Below are 19,067 nucleotides of genomic sequence, written 5' to 3'. Positions count from 1 at the left end.
TCTAAAACTCTTCTAATTCTTCTCCATACCAAAGAATATTGTATATTATTTATCAAGGACAAGAGAGTTGTCCTTGCACATATTAGACACTCAAATTTGGTTGTATTTACAATTTATTTAAATCCAGGATACAAAAATATAGAGGCTGATGAGCCCTTCTGGTTAGAAAAAGGTTAATAGTTGCTAAATATAGTCTCGTTTAACATTTTTATAATTGATTTGGAAGGAGGAATTTATTCCAGCAGAGTAAATAAAACCAAATTTGAGGGCATATTGAAATGTCAGACCAACAAGAATTAATGTGTTGTACTTACAAATTTGGGGCAAAAAGTGTCAAATAAGTGCTATTGCTAACCAGTGTAAGGTAATGCGAAGGAAATTGTACTTATTGAGATTATTGGTATCTATTCACAATTCTTACTACCTCACCAAAAGAAACATAATGGAGCTAGAAGAAAGTCTAGATAAAAATATCTGAAATGATCAAGAGAACAAAGTTAAACTGAAGAACTCTAGATTTATTTTCTCTTTACAAAGGTTAAAACTGAGAGTGCATGTGATCCAACTTGTTCATTCATTCAGTCTACAACAATCCATTGAATACCTATATGCCAGACCCTGTGATAAGTTCTCAGGATACAATTGTAAACAGACACAGCCCTTGCCCTTATTCAGCATATATGCATATATATATATATAGTTAGAATAAGCATAGATTCTTCATTAAATTCAAGTTAGTTAAAATAGACCCCTCCGAAACTTCAAAGAAGCAAATTTGAATTCAGTGAAAGGTTATAGAAATCAGGTAAACTTGGCCGGGCGCGGTGGCTCACGCCTGTAATCCTAGCACTTTGGGAGGCCGAGACGGGCGGATCACGAGGTCAGGAGATCGAGACCATCTTGGCTAACACGGTGAAACCCCGTTTCTACTAAAATTACAAAAAATTAGCCGGGCGTGTTGGCGGGCGCCTGTAGTCCCAGCTACTTGGGAGGCTGAGGCAGGAGAATGGCGTGAACCCGGGAGGCGGAGCTTGCAGTGAGCCGAGATCGCGCCACTGCACTCCAACCTGGGAGACACAGCGAGACTCCGTCTCAAAAAAAAAAAAAAAAAAAAAGAAATCAGGTAAACTTGTGTGATATGTTGAAACTCTGGATTGAAGATCAAGAGAATAGATTCTGCCATTAAACTTGTGTGACATAGGCAAGCATTTTAACCAGTCTTTGTCAGTTGGTTCATCTATAAAATGAGGCAGTTGAAGATGTATGAGGTTTCTTTTTTGGTTTTTTTGGTTGGTTGGTTGGTTGTTTTTTGAGACAGGGTTTAACTCTTGTCACCTAGGCTGGAGTGCAATGGCACGATCACAGCTCACTGCAGCTTTAACTCCCACTCCCACCCCGACCCCCAGGGCTCAAGCGATCCTCCTGCCTCAGCCCTCTGAGTAGCTCACACTATGGGCATGCATCACCATGCCTGGCTAATTTTTGTTTTTGTTTTTTGTAGAGAAAGAGTTTTACCATTGCCCAAACTGAGGTTTCTTTTAGCTCTAAAATTCTAAAAGTTGTCTCAAGTAGTGAATGTTAAAGGACTAATTATCCAAAGATGTCTTGCTGGTTTTCCAAAAGGCACATTGGGCAAATAAATGTGTGACGATTCCATAACAGACTAATGAGGGAATACAGAGTATTCATATAATTTTTGAAGTGATGACTTTAATCTGCACCACCCTTCATGATACCTTAGAGAGAGCATGCTGCATTTGCGGAAGAGTGATCCTGGCCCATGAAAGCAGTCCTTATATTCCTAAAAGTTTTCTGCCTTTGGCAAGACATGGTTATGTTTTCCTGTAATATTTGAATTTTTCCTTGAAATCTTTTTCAAAGATTCCCATAAATTCTTATGATTTTTTTTTCTAAAAAAACTTAAAGGATTTTTTAAACAAAAGAGACCCAAAACATCACATTGTTTGGGAGGAGTAGTGAGAACTCCAATTTTGAGCAATTAATTTACAGTTCAGTAGAGAGCAACAGAGATAAAAGAAAGTGACTTAGCGGGGGAGGAGCCAAGATGGCCGAATAGGAACAGCTCCGGCCTGAGCGACGCAGAAGACGGTGATTTCTGCATTTCCATCTGAGGTACTGGGTTCATCTCACTAGGGAGTGCCAGACAGTGGGCGCAGGTCAGTGGGTGTGTGCACCGTGCGCCAGCCGAAGCAGGGCCAGGCATTGCCTCACTTGGGAAGCGCAAGGGGTCAGGGAGTTCCCTTTCTGAGTCAAAGAAAGGGGTGACGGACGGCACCTGGAAAATCGGGTCACTCCCACCTGAATACTGCGCTTTTCCGACGGGCTTAAAAAACGGCGCAACACGAGATTATATCCCGCACCTGGCTTGGAGGGTCCTACGCCCACGGAGTCTCACTGATTGCTAGCACAGCAGTCTGAGATCAAACTGCAAGGGGGCAGCGAGGCTGGGGGAGGGGCGCCCACCATTGCCCAGGCTTGATTAGGTAAACAAAGCAGCCTGGAAGCTCCAACTGGGTGGAGCCCACCACAGCTCAAGGAGGCCTGCCTGCCTCTGTAGGCTCCACCTCTGGGGGCAGGGCACAGACAAACAAAAAGACAGCAGTAACCTCTGCAGACTTAAATGTCCCTGTCTGACAGCTTTGAAGAGAGCAGTGGTTCTCCCAGCACGCAGCTGGAGATCTGAGAACGGGCAGACTGCCTCCTCAAGTGGGTCCCTGACCCCTGAGCAGCCTAACTGGGAGGCACCCCCCAGCAGGGGCACACTGACACCTCACACTGCAGGGTATTCCAACAGACCTACAGCTGAGGGTCCTGTCTGTTAGAAGGAAAACTAACAAACAGAAAGGACATCCACACCAAAAACCCATCTGTACATCACCATCATCAAAGACCAAAAGTAGATAAAACCACAAAGATGGGGAAAAAACAGAACAGAAAAACTGGAAACTCTAAAAACCAGAGCGCCTCTCCTCCTCCAAAGGAACGCAGTTCCTCACCAGCAACGGAACAAAGCTGGATGGAGAATGACTTTGAGGAGCTGAGAGAAGAAGGCTTCAGACGATCAAATTACTCTGAGCTACGGGAGGACATTCAAACCAAAGGCAATGAAGTTGAAAACTTTGAAAAACATTTAGAAGAATGTATAACTAGAATAACCAATACAGAGAAGTGCTTAAAGGAGCTGATGGAGCTGAAAACCAAGGCTCGAGACCTACGTGAAGAATGCAGAAGCCTCAGGAGCCGATGCGATCAACTGGAAGAAAGGGTATCAGCGATGGATGATGAAATGAATGAAATGAAGCGAGAAGGGAAGTTTAGAGAAAAAAGAATAAAAAGAAATGAGCAAAGCCTCCAAGAAGTATGGGACTATGTGAAAAGACCAAATCTACGTCTGATTGGTGTACCTGAAAGTGATGGGGAGAATGGAACCAAGTTGGAAAACACTCTGCAGGATATTATCCAGGAGAACTTCCCCAATCTAGCAAGGCAGGCCAACATTCAGATTCAGGAAATACAGAGAACGCCACAAAGATACTCCTCGAGAAGAGCAACTCCAAGACACATAATTGTCAGATTCACCAAAGTTGAAATGAAGGAAAAAATGTTAAGGGCAGCCAGAGAGAAAGGTCGGGTTACCCTCAAAGGGAAGCCCATCAGACTAACAGCAGATCTCTCGGCAGAAACCCTACAAGCCAGAAGAGAGTGGGGGCCAATATTCAACATTCTTAAAGACAAGAATTTTCAACCCAGAATTTCATATCCAGCCAAACCAAGCTTCATAAGCGAAGGAGAAATAAAATACTTTACAGACAAGCAAATGCTGAGAGATTTTTTCACCACCAGGCCTGCCCTAAAAGAGCTCCTGAAGGAAACGCTAAACATGGAAAGGAGCAACCGGTACCAGCCGCTGCAAAATCATGCCAAAATGTAAAGACCATCAAGACTAGGAAGAAACTGCATCAACTAACGGGCAAAACAACCAGCTAACATCATAATCACAGGATCAAATTCACACATAACAATATTAACTTTAAATGTAAATGGGCTAAATGCTCCAATTAAAAGACACAGACTGGCAAATTGGATAAAGAGTCAAGACCCATCACTGTGCTGTATTCAGGAAACCCATCTCACGTGCAGAGACACACATAGGCTCAAAATAAAAGGATGGAGGAAGATCTACCAAGCAAATGGAAAACAAAAAAAGGCAGGGGTTGCAATACTATTCTCTGATAAAACAGACTTTAAACCAACAAAGATCAAAAGAGACAAGGCCATTACATAATGGTAAAGGGATCAATTCAACAAGAAGAGCTAACTATCCTAAATATATATGCACCCAATACAGGAGCACCAAGATTCATAAAGCAAGTACTGAGTGACCTACAAAGAGACTTAGACTCCCACACATTAATAATGGGAGACTTTAACACCCCACTGTCAACACTAGACAGATCAACGAGACAAAGTCAACAAGGATACCCAGGAATTGAACTCAGCTCTGCACCAAGCGGACCTAATAGACATCTACAGAGCTCTCCACCCCAAATCAACAGAATATACATTTTTTTCAGCACCACACCACACCTATTCGAAAATTGACCACATACTTGGAAGTAAAGCTCTCCTCAGCAAATGTAAAAGAACAGAAATTATAACAAACTGTCTCTCAGACCACAGTGCAATCAAACTAGAACTCAGGGTTAAGAATCTCACTCAAAACCGCTCAACTACATGGAAACTGAACAACCTGCTCCTGAATGACTACTGGGTACATAACGAAATGAAGGCAGAAATAAAGATGTTCTTTGAAACCAAGGAGAACAAAGACACAACATACCAGAATCTCTGGGATGCATTCAAAGCAGTGGGTAGAGGGAAATTTATAGCACTAAATTCCCACAAGAGAAAGCAGGAAAGATCCAAAATTGACACCCTAACATCACAATTAAAAGAACTAGAAATGCAAGAGCAAACACATTCAAAAGCTAGCAGAAGGCAAGAAATAACTAAAATCAGAGCAGAACTGAAGGAAATAGAGACACAAAAAACCCTTCAAAAAATTAATCAATCCAGGAGCTGGTTTTTTGAAAGGATCAACAAGATTGATAGACCGCTAGCAAGACTAATAAGAAAAAAAGAGAGAAGAATCGAATAGATGCAATAAAAAAATGATAAAGGGGATATCACCACTGATCCCACAGAAATGCAAACTACCATCAGAGAATACTACAAACACCTCTACGCAAATAAACTAGAAAATCTAGAAGAAATGGATAAATTCCTCGACACATACACTCTCCCAAGACTAAACCAGGAAGAAGTTGAATATCTGAATAGACCAATAACAGGATCTGAAATTGTGGCAATAATCAATAGCTTACCAACCAAAAAGAGTCCAGGACCAGATGGATTCACAGCCGAATTCTACCAGAGGTACAAGGAGGAACTGGTACCATTCCTTCTGAAACTATTCCAATCAATAGAAAAAGAGGGAATCCTCCCTAACTCATTTTATGAGGCCAGCATCATTCTGATACCAAAGCCTGACAGAGACATAACAAAAAAAGAGAATTTTAGACCAATATCCTTGATGAACATTGATGCAAAAATTCTCAATAAAATACTGGCAAAACGAATCCAGCAGCACATCAAAAAGCTTATCCACCATGATCAAGTGGGCTTCATCCCTGGGATGCAAGGCTGGTTCAATATACGCAAATCAATAAATGTAATCCAGCATATAAACAGAGCCAAAGACAAAAACCACATGATTATCTCAATAGATGCAGAAAAAGCCTTTGACAAAATTCAACAACCCTTCATGTTAAAAACTCTCAATAAATTAGGTATTGATGGGACATATCTCAAAATAATAAGAGCTATCTATGACAAACCCACAGCCAATATCATACTGAACAGGCAAAAACTGGAAGCATTCCCTTTGAAAACTGGCACAAGACAGGGATGCCCTCTCTCACCACTCCTATTCAACATAGTGTTGGAAGTGCTGGCCAGGGCAGTTAGGCAGGAGAAGGAAATAAAGGGTATTCAATTAGGAAAAGAGGAAGTCAAATTGTCCCTGTTTGCAGATGACATGATTGTATATCTAGAAAACCCCATTGTCTCAGCCCAAAATCTCCTTAAGCTGATAAGCAACTTCAGCAAAGTCTCAGGATACAAAATCAATGTACAAAAATCACAAGCATTCTTACACACCGGCAACAGACAAACAGAGAGCCAAATCATGAGTGAACTCCCATTCACAATTGCTTCAAAGAGAATAAAATACCTAGGAATCCAACTTACAAGGGATGTGAAGGACCTCTTCAAGGAGAACTACAAACCACTGCTCAAGGAAATAAAAGAGGATACAAACAAATGGAAGAACATTCCATGCTCATGGGTAGGAAGAATCAATATCATGAAAATGGCCATACTGCCCAAGGTAATTTACAGATTCAATGCCATCCCCATCAAGCTACCAATGCCTTTCTTCACAGAATTGGAAAAAACTACTTTAAAGTTCATATGGAACCAAAAAAGAGCCCACATCGCCAAGTCAATCCTAAGCCAAAAGAACAATGCTGGAGGCATCACACTACCTGACTTCAAACTATACTACAAGGCTGCAGTAACCAAAACAGCATGGTACTGGTACCAAAACAGAGATATAGATCAATGGAACAGAACAGAGCCCTCAAAAATAATGCTGCATATCTACAACTATCTGATCTTTGACAAAACTGAGAAAAACAAGCAATGGGGAAAGGATTCCCTATTTAATAAATGGTGCTGGGAAAACTGGCTAGCCGTATGTAGAAAGCTGAAACTGGATCCCTTCCTTACACCTTATACAAAAATCAATTCAAGATGGATTAAAGACTTAAACGTTAGACCTAAAACCATAAAAACCCTAGAAGAAAACCTAGGCATTACCATTCAGGACATAGGCATGGGCAAGGACTTCATGTCTAAAACACCAAAAGCAATGGCAACAAAAGCCAAAATTGACAAATGGGATCTAATTAAACTAAAGAGCTTCTGCACAGCAAAAGAAACTACCATCAGAGTGAACAGGCAACCTACAGAATGGGAGAAAATTTTCGCAACCTACTCATCTGACAAAGGGCTAATATCCAGAATCTACAAAGAACTCAAACAAATTTACAAGAAAAAAACAAACAACCCCATCAAAAAGTGGGCGAAGGACATGAACAGACACTTCTCAAAAGAAGACATTTATGCAGCCAAAAAACACATGAAAAAATGCTCATCATCACTGGCCATCAGAGAAATGCAAATCAAAACCACAATGAGATACCATCTCACACCAGTTAGAATGGCAATCATTAAAAAGTCAGGAAACAACAGGTGCTGGAGAGGATGTGGAGAAATAGGAACACTTTTACACTGTTGGTGGGACTGTAAACTAGTTCAACCATTGTGGAAGTCAGTGTGGCGATTCCTCAGGGATCTAGAACTAGAAATATCATTTGACCCAGCCATCCCATTACTGGGTATATACCCAAAGGACTATAAATCTTGCTGCTATAAAGACACATGCACACGTATGTTTATTGCAGCATTATTCACAATAGCAAAGACTTGGAACCAACCCAAATGTCCAACAATGATAGACTGGATTAAGAAAATGTGGCACATATACACCATGGAATACTATGCAGCCATAAAAAATGATGAGTTCATGTCCTTTGTAGGGACATGGATGAAATTGGAAAACATCATTCTCAGTAAACTATCGCAAGAACAAAAAACCAAACACTGCATATTCTCACTCATAGGTGGGGATTGAACAATGAGATCACATGGACACAGGAAGGGGAATATAACACTCTGGGGACTGTTGTTGGGGCGGGGGAGGGATAGCATTGGGAGATATACCTAATGCTAGATGACGAGTTAGTGGGTGCAGCGCACCAGCATGGCACATGTATACATATGTAAGTAACCTGCACAATGTGCACATGTACCCTAAAACTTAAAGTATAATAAAAAAAAAAAAGAAATTAAAAAAAAAAGAAAGTGATTTAGATAGGCTACAATTTTAAAAGGCAGTAGTAGGTAAGGGAGTGTTTTTATGATAGCATGATTAGGAAAGAAATGCCAGTTCTGTTCATGGAATTGGAGAGAATTATTCTAATGATAATTAATAGAGTACTATACACAAAATATCTGAGTCTGGGTATTTTAGTTCAAAAAATTTCACTAAGAATATTTCACTTATTTACTGTAGTGTTCCCCCATAGCATTTCCACATAGTAGGCACTAATTTTATAGTAAGAGTGATTAGAGGGGAACCTGATCTCTGACAGTGATAATAAAATTTGTGTTGTAACAGACCTTGTAGGTCTTCCACTATGTTCCTATCCTCTTTTTATAGATGAAAACATTTGAAACCTAGAGAAGTTAAGTGACTCTACCAGTGTGACAAAACTAGTGAGGGGCAGATCTAAGACTAGAACTCAGATTTCATGAGTGAGTTCATAATAGGTTAAGAAGGTAAGCGTGTTAAAGTTGAGTAATATCAAACTGAGTGGGTAGAAAACATTGGACAAGTAGTTAGAAATACTGCTAATATTATTTGGCCAGGACTTCCACTTGGTGTAGATAAATAAGCAGCTCAGAGTATGAATTAGTTTACATATGGTTAGTATACGTGCGTACAAATAATATGGTTATTGTAAGAGACACAGCATAACATGACATGTGCTAGGAAGAAAGAATGTTGGTGTTTCCATAGAATTACAGCATGTAGAAGCTTCAAGTTGTTCTGTTATTTGATTGTACATTGCCTAAAACCATAATTTGCCATTTGGGTTTAAATAATTTGAAAGAGATAAAAAAGGTAGAAACACTACAGAAAGGCAAAATGTAGATCAAAGTATTAGAAAACAGTTAAAAGTTTTACAATTATGTTGTCTAAAGAAAACTAAATAGAATATAGCTATATATTTTAAGAACAAGAGTTTTAAATCACAGGAGAGATTTCAGTTAGACACACAATCATTAGGCACTCATTATCCTGTTTAGAGTGCCTAAATGAAATTTCCCGAACAAAAACTTAACAGGATCAGTTTAAGACTGATCATTCTGTGTTCTCAATACTCAATGAAAGAAATGATGTTATTAATATGAAGTATCCTTTTAAGTTATTCCTGTTGTGTATGGACCCTTTTATAATTCATTTCAGTGTATTTAGATGTATTTGTGTCAAAATCCCTTTAATAGTCATTAAAAGCAAAATCCCTTTGAGGAAAAAAATGAAGTTGTAATCTCAGACAGTAAAGACTGGCTTCTTTTAACTGTGTTTTCATGCTAAATTAAGATATTAATAGAAATAAAAAGCTTTAAGGAGCTTTCAGTATGCAAAAACAGTTTAGTTTACAAATGATTTTGAGCTTTTTTGTTTGTTGAAATTTTTGAATTCTAATATTCATGTCTTCAGGAAAATTATTAGTGCATTGATTTTTATACTGTTTTTCTAATTATAAAATGTATATTCATCATGAAAGTTTGGGCAAATAGTTATAAATGTATAAAGAAGTAATTTAGCACCTGTAATCTCACTATCTGAAAATAACCATCTGATTTTATTTCCTTATAGTTTTTCTAATGCCTTCTTTAATGTATACATTTTTGTTGTTGTTTAACCAAATTTGGCCCCACTGTTTATGCAGTTCTTGGGTGAGAGGGTAGTTGCAAATAGCACTGCAGTGAACATCCTTGGCTGTATAATTTAATGTAAATTATCAAAATTGGGATTGCTGGCTAAATACTGTTATTTATTATTCACTAAATGCATTTCCTTCTGATATGTTTGTTTTAGCCTTTTACATGTCCATTTATTAAAGACATAAATATTAAAACATAAATGTTTTTCAAGATTGCTGTTTGTTAATTTTAGTTAATTTTTAAATAAGTAGTCTGATCTGTACACTTTTGTCACAGCTTGTAACATTACTATTATGCTTAGAAAAAACTCCATGCCACCAGCTGCTGAATACTCACATATATTTTTCCTAGGTATTTTTTTATTTTATTTTTTATATATAAGCCTTGAGTCTATCTGTGATTTATTTTAGTAAATGCTATTAGATAAGGTACTTATTTTAATTTTTTCTAAATGGTTAATTATCCCAGCTTTTTTATTGAATAATTTTTCTGTCTTAACACTAATCTATAATGTACTGTTACCTTACTAAAGGCTTCTGGACTCAATTTTCTTTCTTTATGTTCTCTGTTCTTCTGGTAATACTATACTACTTAGATATTTTAGCTATTAAATGTTTAAATAGCTGACAGGACCCATCTTTCCTCCTTATACCTCTTTTTCACAAGTTTCCTTGGTTTTATTTTCTGACCAGTTAATTTTTTTTATAGGAAGTTGCGAATCAGTTTTCTGATTTTAAAAAAGGAAACTCTAAGGGGATTTTGATTCAAACACATTAACTGAAAATTTTAGAAAAATTAACTACAGACTAGAAATATGTTTCTTAATTTACATGTTTCTTTCATGCCCTTCAGTAATGTTTTCCCTTTTTTCCCTCAATTAAGTTCACTTATTTTCTCCTTTAACATAATCCTCAGTAATTTCTATTCATATTGTGAAAAATATGAATAATATGAAAAAATGAATAAATATGAAAAAGACTATTTGTTTTGGTTTATAGGAACTTCCTAGATTTCTGTTATTTTTATGTTGTACATTTTATATTTACTGGATTTTGTTTAGTCCTTATTTTTAGTTGTTACTTTTGACTTTTCTAGATAGTTTATCCTGTGAATCTTCTTCATTGTCTTTACTTTGTTATTACATTTAATAAACTTTCCTTCCAATTTTACATATAGCAGTGATAGGCATCATTTCCTCTTACAGTAAGTTCACTGATGTTAAGTATGTATCACTTATAGTTGAACAAGACTTTATTTTCTTTTTAATGAGAAGTGAATATTGGAATTCATTAAATATTTTGGCATCCAAATGAGATTATTTTGCAGTGCTTCTTATTTGACCTGCCGATGTGATGTATTTTATAAAGATATTACTTAATATAGGCCGGGCACAGTGTCTGATGCCTGTAATCCCAACACTTTGGGAGGCCAAGTCTAGAGGATCACTTGAGGCCAGAAGTTTAAGACCAGACTGGGCAACAAAACAAGACCCTGTCTCTACAAAAAATTAGCTGGGCATGGTGGCATGCACCGGTAGTGCTAGCTATACGAGAGTCTGAGTTGGAGGATTGCTTGAGCTCAGGAGGTGGAGGCGGCAGTAAGCCATGATCGCACCAATGCACTCCAACCTGGGTGACAGAGAGATCCTGTCTCAAAAAAAAAAAAAAAAAAAAGATACCTAATATAAACTCTTATTTCTAGAATGAATGTCCTCCTTATGTCAAGACATGTTATCTTGTAGTGTACCATTGAGTTCTGTTTTCAAGTGTATTATTTAGGAACTTTGCATCTACATTCATAAATGAATTTGGTCTGTAATTTTCTTTTTTTTTTTATGCTATCTTTGTCAGGTTTTGATATCAGGGTTAGGCCAGCTTTGCAAAATGAATTGGAACTCTTTCCCTAATTTTCTGTGCTCTGGAACAGTTTATATAGCATGGGACTTATTTATTCTTGAAAGTTTTAAAGAACTCAACTACAAAACCATCTAGGCCTGGAGCCTTTGTTGGAGGTAATTCTTTGACAATTTTTGTGTTTTACACTGGTTAGGTTTTTACTTTATTCATCAATTTTGGTCATTTGTTTCTCTCATAAATTTAATATCTTTTGTATCTTCTTATATGCTTTTTGATATTTCTAGTTTTGTACATTGAATTTTCCTCTTTTTTCATATTTCACTTAGCCTAATTTATTTTTTTGATTTTTCTTTTTTAGACAAGTACAATCTGATATGTTTTATTTTCTTGTCTTTTTTTCATTTATTAGGTGCTTTTATTTTTGGTCCTTCTGGTTTTCTTGGGTTTTTTTCTTACTCTTTAAATGGAATGCTTAACTTTGTTTTCATTCTTTCACATTTAGGATAGGAACATTTATATCTATGAATTTGCCTCTCATTATAGTTTTGGCTGTATTCCATTTGATATGCATATGAGTTGTTATAATTGCCATTATTTTCCAATAGTGTGGAATTATCATTTTGCTTTTTTCTGTGACCTAAATTAGAAGTTTGTTTTCTTTTTAAATTTTTCAGGTGTTTGAGGGTTTATTTCATTTTATTTTGTTTTACACTTTCATATTTTTAGTTTTATTAAATTGTGGTCAGAGAATGGGGCTTAGTTTCTGATATTTTTATTGAGATTTACTTTCAGTCTAACAAATTATCAATTTTTAAAATATTTTGACATTCTCTTTCTGTAGCTCTGTATATTACATTGATTGCACTAATTCAACTTTTTAATATTTTTCAAATTCTGCAAAAAATTATTTTTGTCTGTTAACACACTGCTCATCTTCAACTGAGTAAATCTCTCACAAAAATGATGTGAGATTCTTTATCACAGTTCCTTACTGTATTTTTTATGAGTTTTGCTTTACAAATGTTAGGATTAACACAAAAGTTTCATGATTTTGTATCCTTAGTAGAGTTTCAATAAAATTAATTTTAGGCAAATGCAAGTACATATAAGAAAATTAACTGTATTACAGGATAGAGAGTTTTCAGCTACCATTTACAAATGGCTTAGGAAAATCTTTACAAATTGTACCCTGGGAGAAGCAGCCACATGTACCATGGCCAAAAAGATCAACCATAGGAAACATCATCAGAAAAATACCAAAACCAGAAATGTTTCACCCTTCTACAAAACCATGATAATGCCAGATACCTCAGCCTGAACTATGCCAAGTAGACATTGCAAGACCTTTATGAATTCCTAGTTTTAGAAATACCATTACTTTTTTAGATCTCTTCACTTTGTATTCATTGCCATCATCACCTACCCTGGGCGACTGCTTTGTTTTCAGGGCAGTGTGCTCTCCAACTTCCTGTTATAAAAATTTTCAGAGATAATAGAAATGTTGAAAGTATACTGTAAGAATATCCATATTCCTGTGTGCTTCACATAGGTTCAACAGTTTTTTTCCTATACCATTTGTAAGTTGTGGATATGATACTTCTCCTAAGAATAAAGACAATCACTTTTATAATACTTTGATTACATCTAAGAAACTTAACATGAGCTCTATAAAATTCATCTATTACCTGATTTGGAACTTTTTTTTTTTTTTTGAGGGGGAGTCTCACTCTTGTCACCTAGGCTGGGGTGCTGTGTTGCAATCTCGACTCACTACAACCTCTGCCTCCCGGGTTCAAGTGATATTTCTGCCTCAGCCTCCCCAGTTGCTGGAACTACAGGCATGCACCACCACGCCTGGCTAATTTTTATATTTATTATAGAGATGGGTTTCACCATGTTGGCCAGGCTGGTCTCAAAGTCCTGACCTCAAGTGATACACCCACTTCGGCCTCCCAAAGTGTTGGGATTACAGGCGTGAGCCACTGTGCCTGGTCCTGTTTTTAACATAGGAAAAAATAAGTTATTCTTCTGATCCATGAACATGGGGTATATTTTTGTTTACTTAGATCTTTAATTTCTTTCAAGGATGTATACATCTTAAACTTCTTTTGCTAAATTTATTGCTCAATATTTTTGATTGAAGTGGAATTATTTTTAATATCACTTTTGGATTAGTTGTTGCCAATGTATAGAAATAAGAGTGATTTTGTATATTGATCTCGTATCCTGCAATTTTGCTCACCTTTATTAGCTCTAATTATAGGGTTTAGTGTATTTCTTAGGATTTTTTTTATCTATTTCATCTGAAAATAGAGATAATTTTACCTCTTCCTTTCTAATCTGGATGTCTTCTCATTTATTTTCTTGCCTGATTGCCATGGCTAGAACTTTCAGTACAGTGTTGAATAGAAATGGTAAGAGTGGACACCCCTTCCTTGTCTGTTGCCTGATACGAAGAGGAAAGCTTTCAGTCTTTTGCCATTAAGTATGATATTATCTGTGGGTTTTTATCGATGGCCTTTGTTAGGTCAAGGAAATTTCCATTTTGTTACTAGTTTGTTGGATATCTGTCAAACGTTTTTTCTGCATCTATTGAGATGATTATATCAAAGGTTTTTTTAGATGAACTGAATATAGTGTATTACATTATTATTTTTGTATGTTGTACCTATCATGCATTTCTGGGATAAATCACACTTAGTCACGATATCTAATCCATTATGTATGCAGCTAGTTTCAGTTTGTCAGTCTTTTGTTAAGAATTTTTGCATCTGAGGGATATTGGTCTGTGGTTTTCATTCTCAGAATGGTTTTGTCTGATTTTGGTGTCAGGATAGTGTTGGCCTTAATATAATGAGTTTAGAAGTATTCCCTTCTAAACTATCAAAGAGTTTATGAAAGACTGATTAGAATTCACCAGCTAAACCATCTTGGTCTGGGCTTTTCTTTGTAGGTACTTTTTAAGTTACTAATTCAATCTCTGTTACTGGTCAGGTTATCTATTTCCTTTTGAGTCTATTTTGATAGTTTGTGTTCTTCTAGAATTTTGTTTCTTTCATGTATATTATCCAATTTGTTGTCATACAGTTTTTCATAGTATTCCCTTGTACATTTTATTCAAAGTCAGTAGTTAATACCTCCGTTTTCATTCATGATTTTAGTTATTTGAGTCATCTCTCTTTTTTTTTTTTTTTTAACTTGGACAGCTTAGCTGAACATTTGTTAGTTTTGTTAATCTTTTCAAAAAAACAATTTTGGGGTTTACTTTTTTTTCTAATGTTTTTATATTCCCTATTATATTTCTTTCCACTAGAATCTTTATTATAGCCTTCTTCTGCTTGTTTAGGAGTGAGTTTTCTCTTTTGTTTCTAGTTTCTTAACCTGGAAGATTAGGTTATTGATTTGACACCTTTCTTCTTTTTTAATGTAGGCATATGTCCCTATAAATTTCCTGCTAAGCACTTCTTTGACTACATCCCATATATTTTGATATGTTATGCTTTCATTTTTATCTCAAGTATTCTCTAATTTCTCTTGTGTTTTTTCGATCCATTGATTATGTAGGAATTTAATTTTCACATACTTGTGAATTTCCTTTTCCTTCAGTTATTGACTTCTAGCTTCTTTCCATTATGACCAGAGAAAATACATTGTGTGATTTCAGTTTTTTTAAATGTATTGAGTATGATGTATCCTGGAGAATATTCCATATGCACTTGAGAAGAATGCTTTTTGTGCTATTGTTGGGTGGAGGAGTGTTCTGTAGATGTCTTTTAGGTCTAGTTGGTTTATAGTGTTGATCAAGTCATCTGTGTCCTTATTGATCATCTGCTTATTTCTATTCATTATTGAACTGGAGTATTGAAGTCTCTGACTGTTATTGCTGAATTGTCTTTTTTTTGTGTTTTACTTATTTTGGAGCTCTGTTGTTTGCTGCATAAAAAGTTATGATTGTTACAGCTTCTTGGTGGATTGACCATTTCATCTTAATATCTTTGGTAACAGTTCTCTTCTCTGATATTAGTACAGCCCTCCAGTTCTTTTTCAGTTACTGTAGCCATGCTATATCTTTTCTGGTTCTTTTATTTACAGCCTATTTGTGTCTTTGAATATAAGTATGTATGTAGTATATAGACAACATATACTTTGATGATGTTTTATTTTAAATTCACCCTGCCTTTTAACTGGAGAATTTAATCCATTTACATTTAATGTAATTACTGATAAAGTAAGGTTTACATTTGCCATTTTGCTATTTGTTTTCTATATGTCTTATGCCTGCCTTTGTTCCTCTGTATCAGGTGGGGTCCTTCAGGGAATCCACCACACAAGTGAAATAATGACAATTGTTTGTGATGAGGATTTGCAAAACACTCCAACTACTTTATTTCAGTGAACACAAGACTGCACTGGGAATATGGGGTATTAGTTTTCAAGGCTCCTAATGGGGAATGAGAGATCAGACTAGGGCAACTTAAAATGGCACAAAGCTATTCTTAAATAAATGCTACCCAGTTTGCTGCAGGTCTTTGGTTAATTTCCAGGGATTTTCCATTGTTTTATGGAGGAGTCAGTTTAGGAATTTTACTATGCAGTTCACTGATACTAGGAAACTAAATAATTTAAATCCCTAAATGTTGATGGATCAGATAATGGTCAGTTCTAGTTGCCATGCTTTATTCAAAAATTAACTGAAATGATCCAGCAAATTGAAATAGCCATTTTAACCATAAGAAATAAAAACTATGAAAACACGGAAGATCAAAGCCTTTATAAAGACTTTGTTATGGTCTGTAAAAAGCATAAACTATGAAACAGACTCCTTCCAAATTATATTTAATGCTTCCCTCTGCTACAGAATAAAGCCCCAAACCATTTATTTTTCAGGGGAAGGAGGACTTATACAGGGGAGAAAGATTGGACTTGGAAAGTAGCTATATGTATATAAATTTGAGTCCTAATTTATTTAGACATATACTGGGATTTGTATCCATGAGGAAGTCCTTAACCTTTAATGTTTGCCTACTATCCTTTTGTAAAATGGAAAAATATCATGCTTTTTTAAGATTAAAAACTGTATATATGAACTAGCTGAAAAAAGCAATCAAGAAAGTAATCCCATTTATGTTAGCCACATACACACACACACACACACACACACACAGAAGAAACCCTCAGAATACGCTTAACCAAGGATGCGAAAGACTTCTACAAGGAAAACTAAAAAACAGTGATAAAAGAAATTAAAGAAGATACAAATAAATGAAAAGACATCCCATGCTCATAGATCAGAAGAATTAATATTATTAAAATTACCATACTACCCAGAGCAGTCTACAGATTGAATGCAATTCCTATCAAAATACTGATTGTATTCTTCACAGAAATAGAAAAAAAGACCTTAAAATTTATATGGAAGCACAGAAGACCCAGAATTGCCAAAATAATGCTAACCACAAAGAACAAAACTGGAAGGCTCACATGACCAGACTTCAAAATATACTGCAAAGCTATAGTAACCAAAACAGCATGGTTCTGGCATAAAAGCACACATATAGACCAATGGAACAGGATAGAGAATCCAAAAGTTAATCCACAATCTACAGCCAACTGATTTTTGACAAAGACACTAAGAACACTCAGTGGGGAAAGGACAGTCTCTTCAATAAATGGTGCTGAGGAAACTGGGTATACATATGCAGAAGAATAAAAATAAACTCCCATCTCTCACCCTATACAAAAATTAACTCAAAATGGATCAAAGACATAAATGTAAGACCAAAACTATAAAAGTAGCAGAAGAAAACTTAGGGACTTCAGGACATTGGCCTGCAAAAAGATTTTATGAATAAGAGCTCAAAAGCACAGGCAACAAAAGCAAAAGTAAACCAATGGCATTATATCAGATCAAAAAGCTTCTTCACAGCAAAGAAAACAATCAATACAATGAAAAGAAAACTTACAGAATGGGAGAAAATATTTGCAAACTATTCATCTAAACAGGAGATTAATATCCAGATCATTATGTACAAGGAACTCAGACATTTAAGCTGCAAAGAAAAATCTGATTGTTAAATGGGCAAAGGACATGAGTAGACATTTCTCAAAAGATGGTGTACAAATGGCCATAGGTACATGGAAAAATGCTCAACATCACTAATCATCAGGGAAACGCAGATAAAAACCACAGTGAGGTATCATGTTACCCTGTTAGGATAGCTACTTTCAGAAAGACAAATAAATGCTGGAGAGGATGCAAAGAAAAGGGAACACTTACACACCGTTGGTGGGAATGTAAAGTACAGCCACTATGGAGAACAGTGTGGATGTTTTTTGTTTTTTTTTTCGGAGACTGAGTCTTGCTCTGTCGCACAGGCTGGAGTGGAGTGGCACGATCTCGGCTCACTGCAAGCTCCGCCTCCCAGGTTCACACCATTCTCCTGCCTCAGCCTCCCTAGTAGCTGGGACTACAGGTGCCCGTCACCATGCCTGGCTAATTTTTTGTATTTTTAGTAGAGGCAGGGTTTCACCGTGTTAGCCAGGATGGTCTCAATCTCCTGACCTTGTGATCCACCTGCCTCGGCCTCCCAAAGTGTTGGGCTTACAGGCGTGAGCCACTGCACCCGGCAGATGTTTCTTAAAAATACAGAGAGGTGTACCAAGATGGCCAAATAGAAGCCTCCACTGATCATCCTCCCTGCAGGAACACCAAATTTAACAATTATCTACACACACAAAAAAATGTAAGAACCAGAAATCAGGTGAATGGTCATAGTACCTGGTTTTAAGTTGAAAGAGACACTGAAGAAGGTACAAAAAAAGTCTTGAATTGCTGACACCACCTCTCCCCCATCTCCCAGCACCTGCCATGGAGAATGAGTCCACTTGCAGGAGAGAGAGTGCAGCAGTTGTGGAACTTTGCATTGGAACTCAGTGCCGCCAACAGTGGGCAGAACTCAGCCAGCTCCTGTGGAAAGAGCATTCAGACCAGCCCTAGCCAGAAAGGAAATCTCTCATCCCAGTGGTTGGAAATTGAGTTCCCACAAGCCTCACCACTGCAGGCTAAAGTGCTCTGGAGTCCTAAATAAACTTGAAAGGCAATCTAGACCACAAGGACTGCAATGCATAGGCAGCTCCTAGTGCTTTGCTGGGCTCGGAACCAGTGGACTTGGGCGGCATACCACCTATTGAGACACCAGCCAGGGTGGCCAAGGGAGTGCCTGCATCAGCCTTCCCTCAACCTGAGGCAGCAAAGCTTGCAACTCTGAAAGAACCCCTTCCTTCCACTTGAGGAGAGGAGAGGGAAACGTGAAGAGGACTTTATCTTAATGCTTAAATACCAGTTCAGCCACAGTAGTATAGGGTACCAGGCAGAGTCTTGAGACCTCCATTTCAGGCTCTAGCTCCCAAATGACATTTCTAGACACACCCTGGGCCAGAAGGGAACCCACTACATTGATGGGAAGGACCCAGTCCTGGCAGGATTCATCACTT

At 37.0% G+C, this 19,067-nt stretch overlaps 1 protein-coding gene across 2 annotated transcripts in view; it reads left to right on the top strand.

The window, feature by feature from the left end:
• Nucleotides 1-19,067, top strand: part of RFX7 (regulatory factor X7) — a 154,801-nt gene that overhangs the window by 103,148 nt on the left and 32,586 nt on the right. The window lies entirely within an intron of this gene.

Source organism: Pan paniscus, chromosome 16 (genome assembly GCF_029289425.2).
Source record: "Pan paniscus chromosome 16, NHGRI_mPanPan1-v2.0_pri, whole genome shotgun sequence".
Classification (NCBI taxonomy): domain Eukaryota; kingdom Metazoa; phylum Chordata; class Mammalia; order Primates; family Hominidae; genus Pan; species Pan paniscus.
The sequence above is the reverse complement of the archived record's forward strand: the minus strand, read 5'-3'. Positions and strand labels throughout refer to the sequence as shown.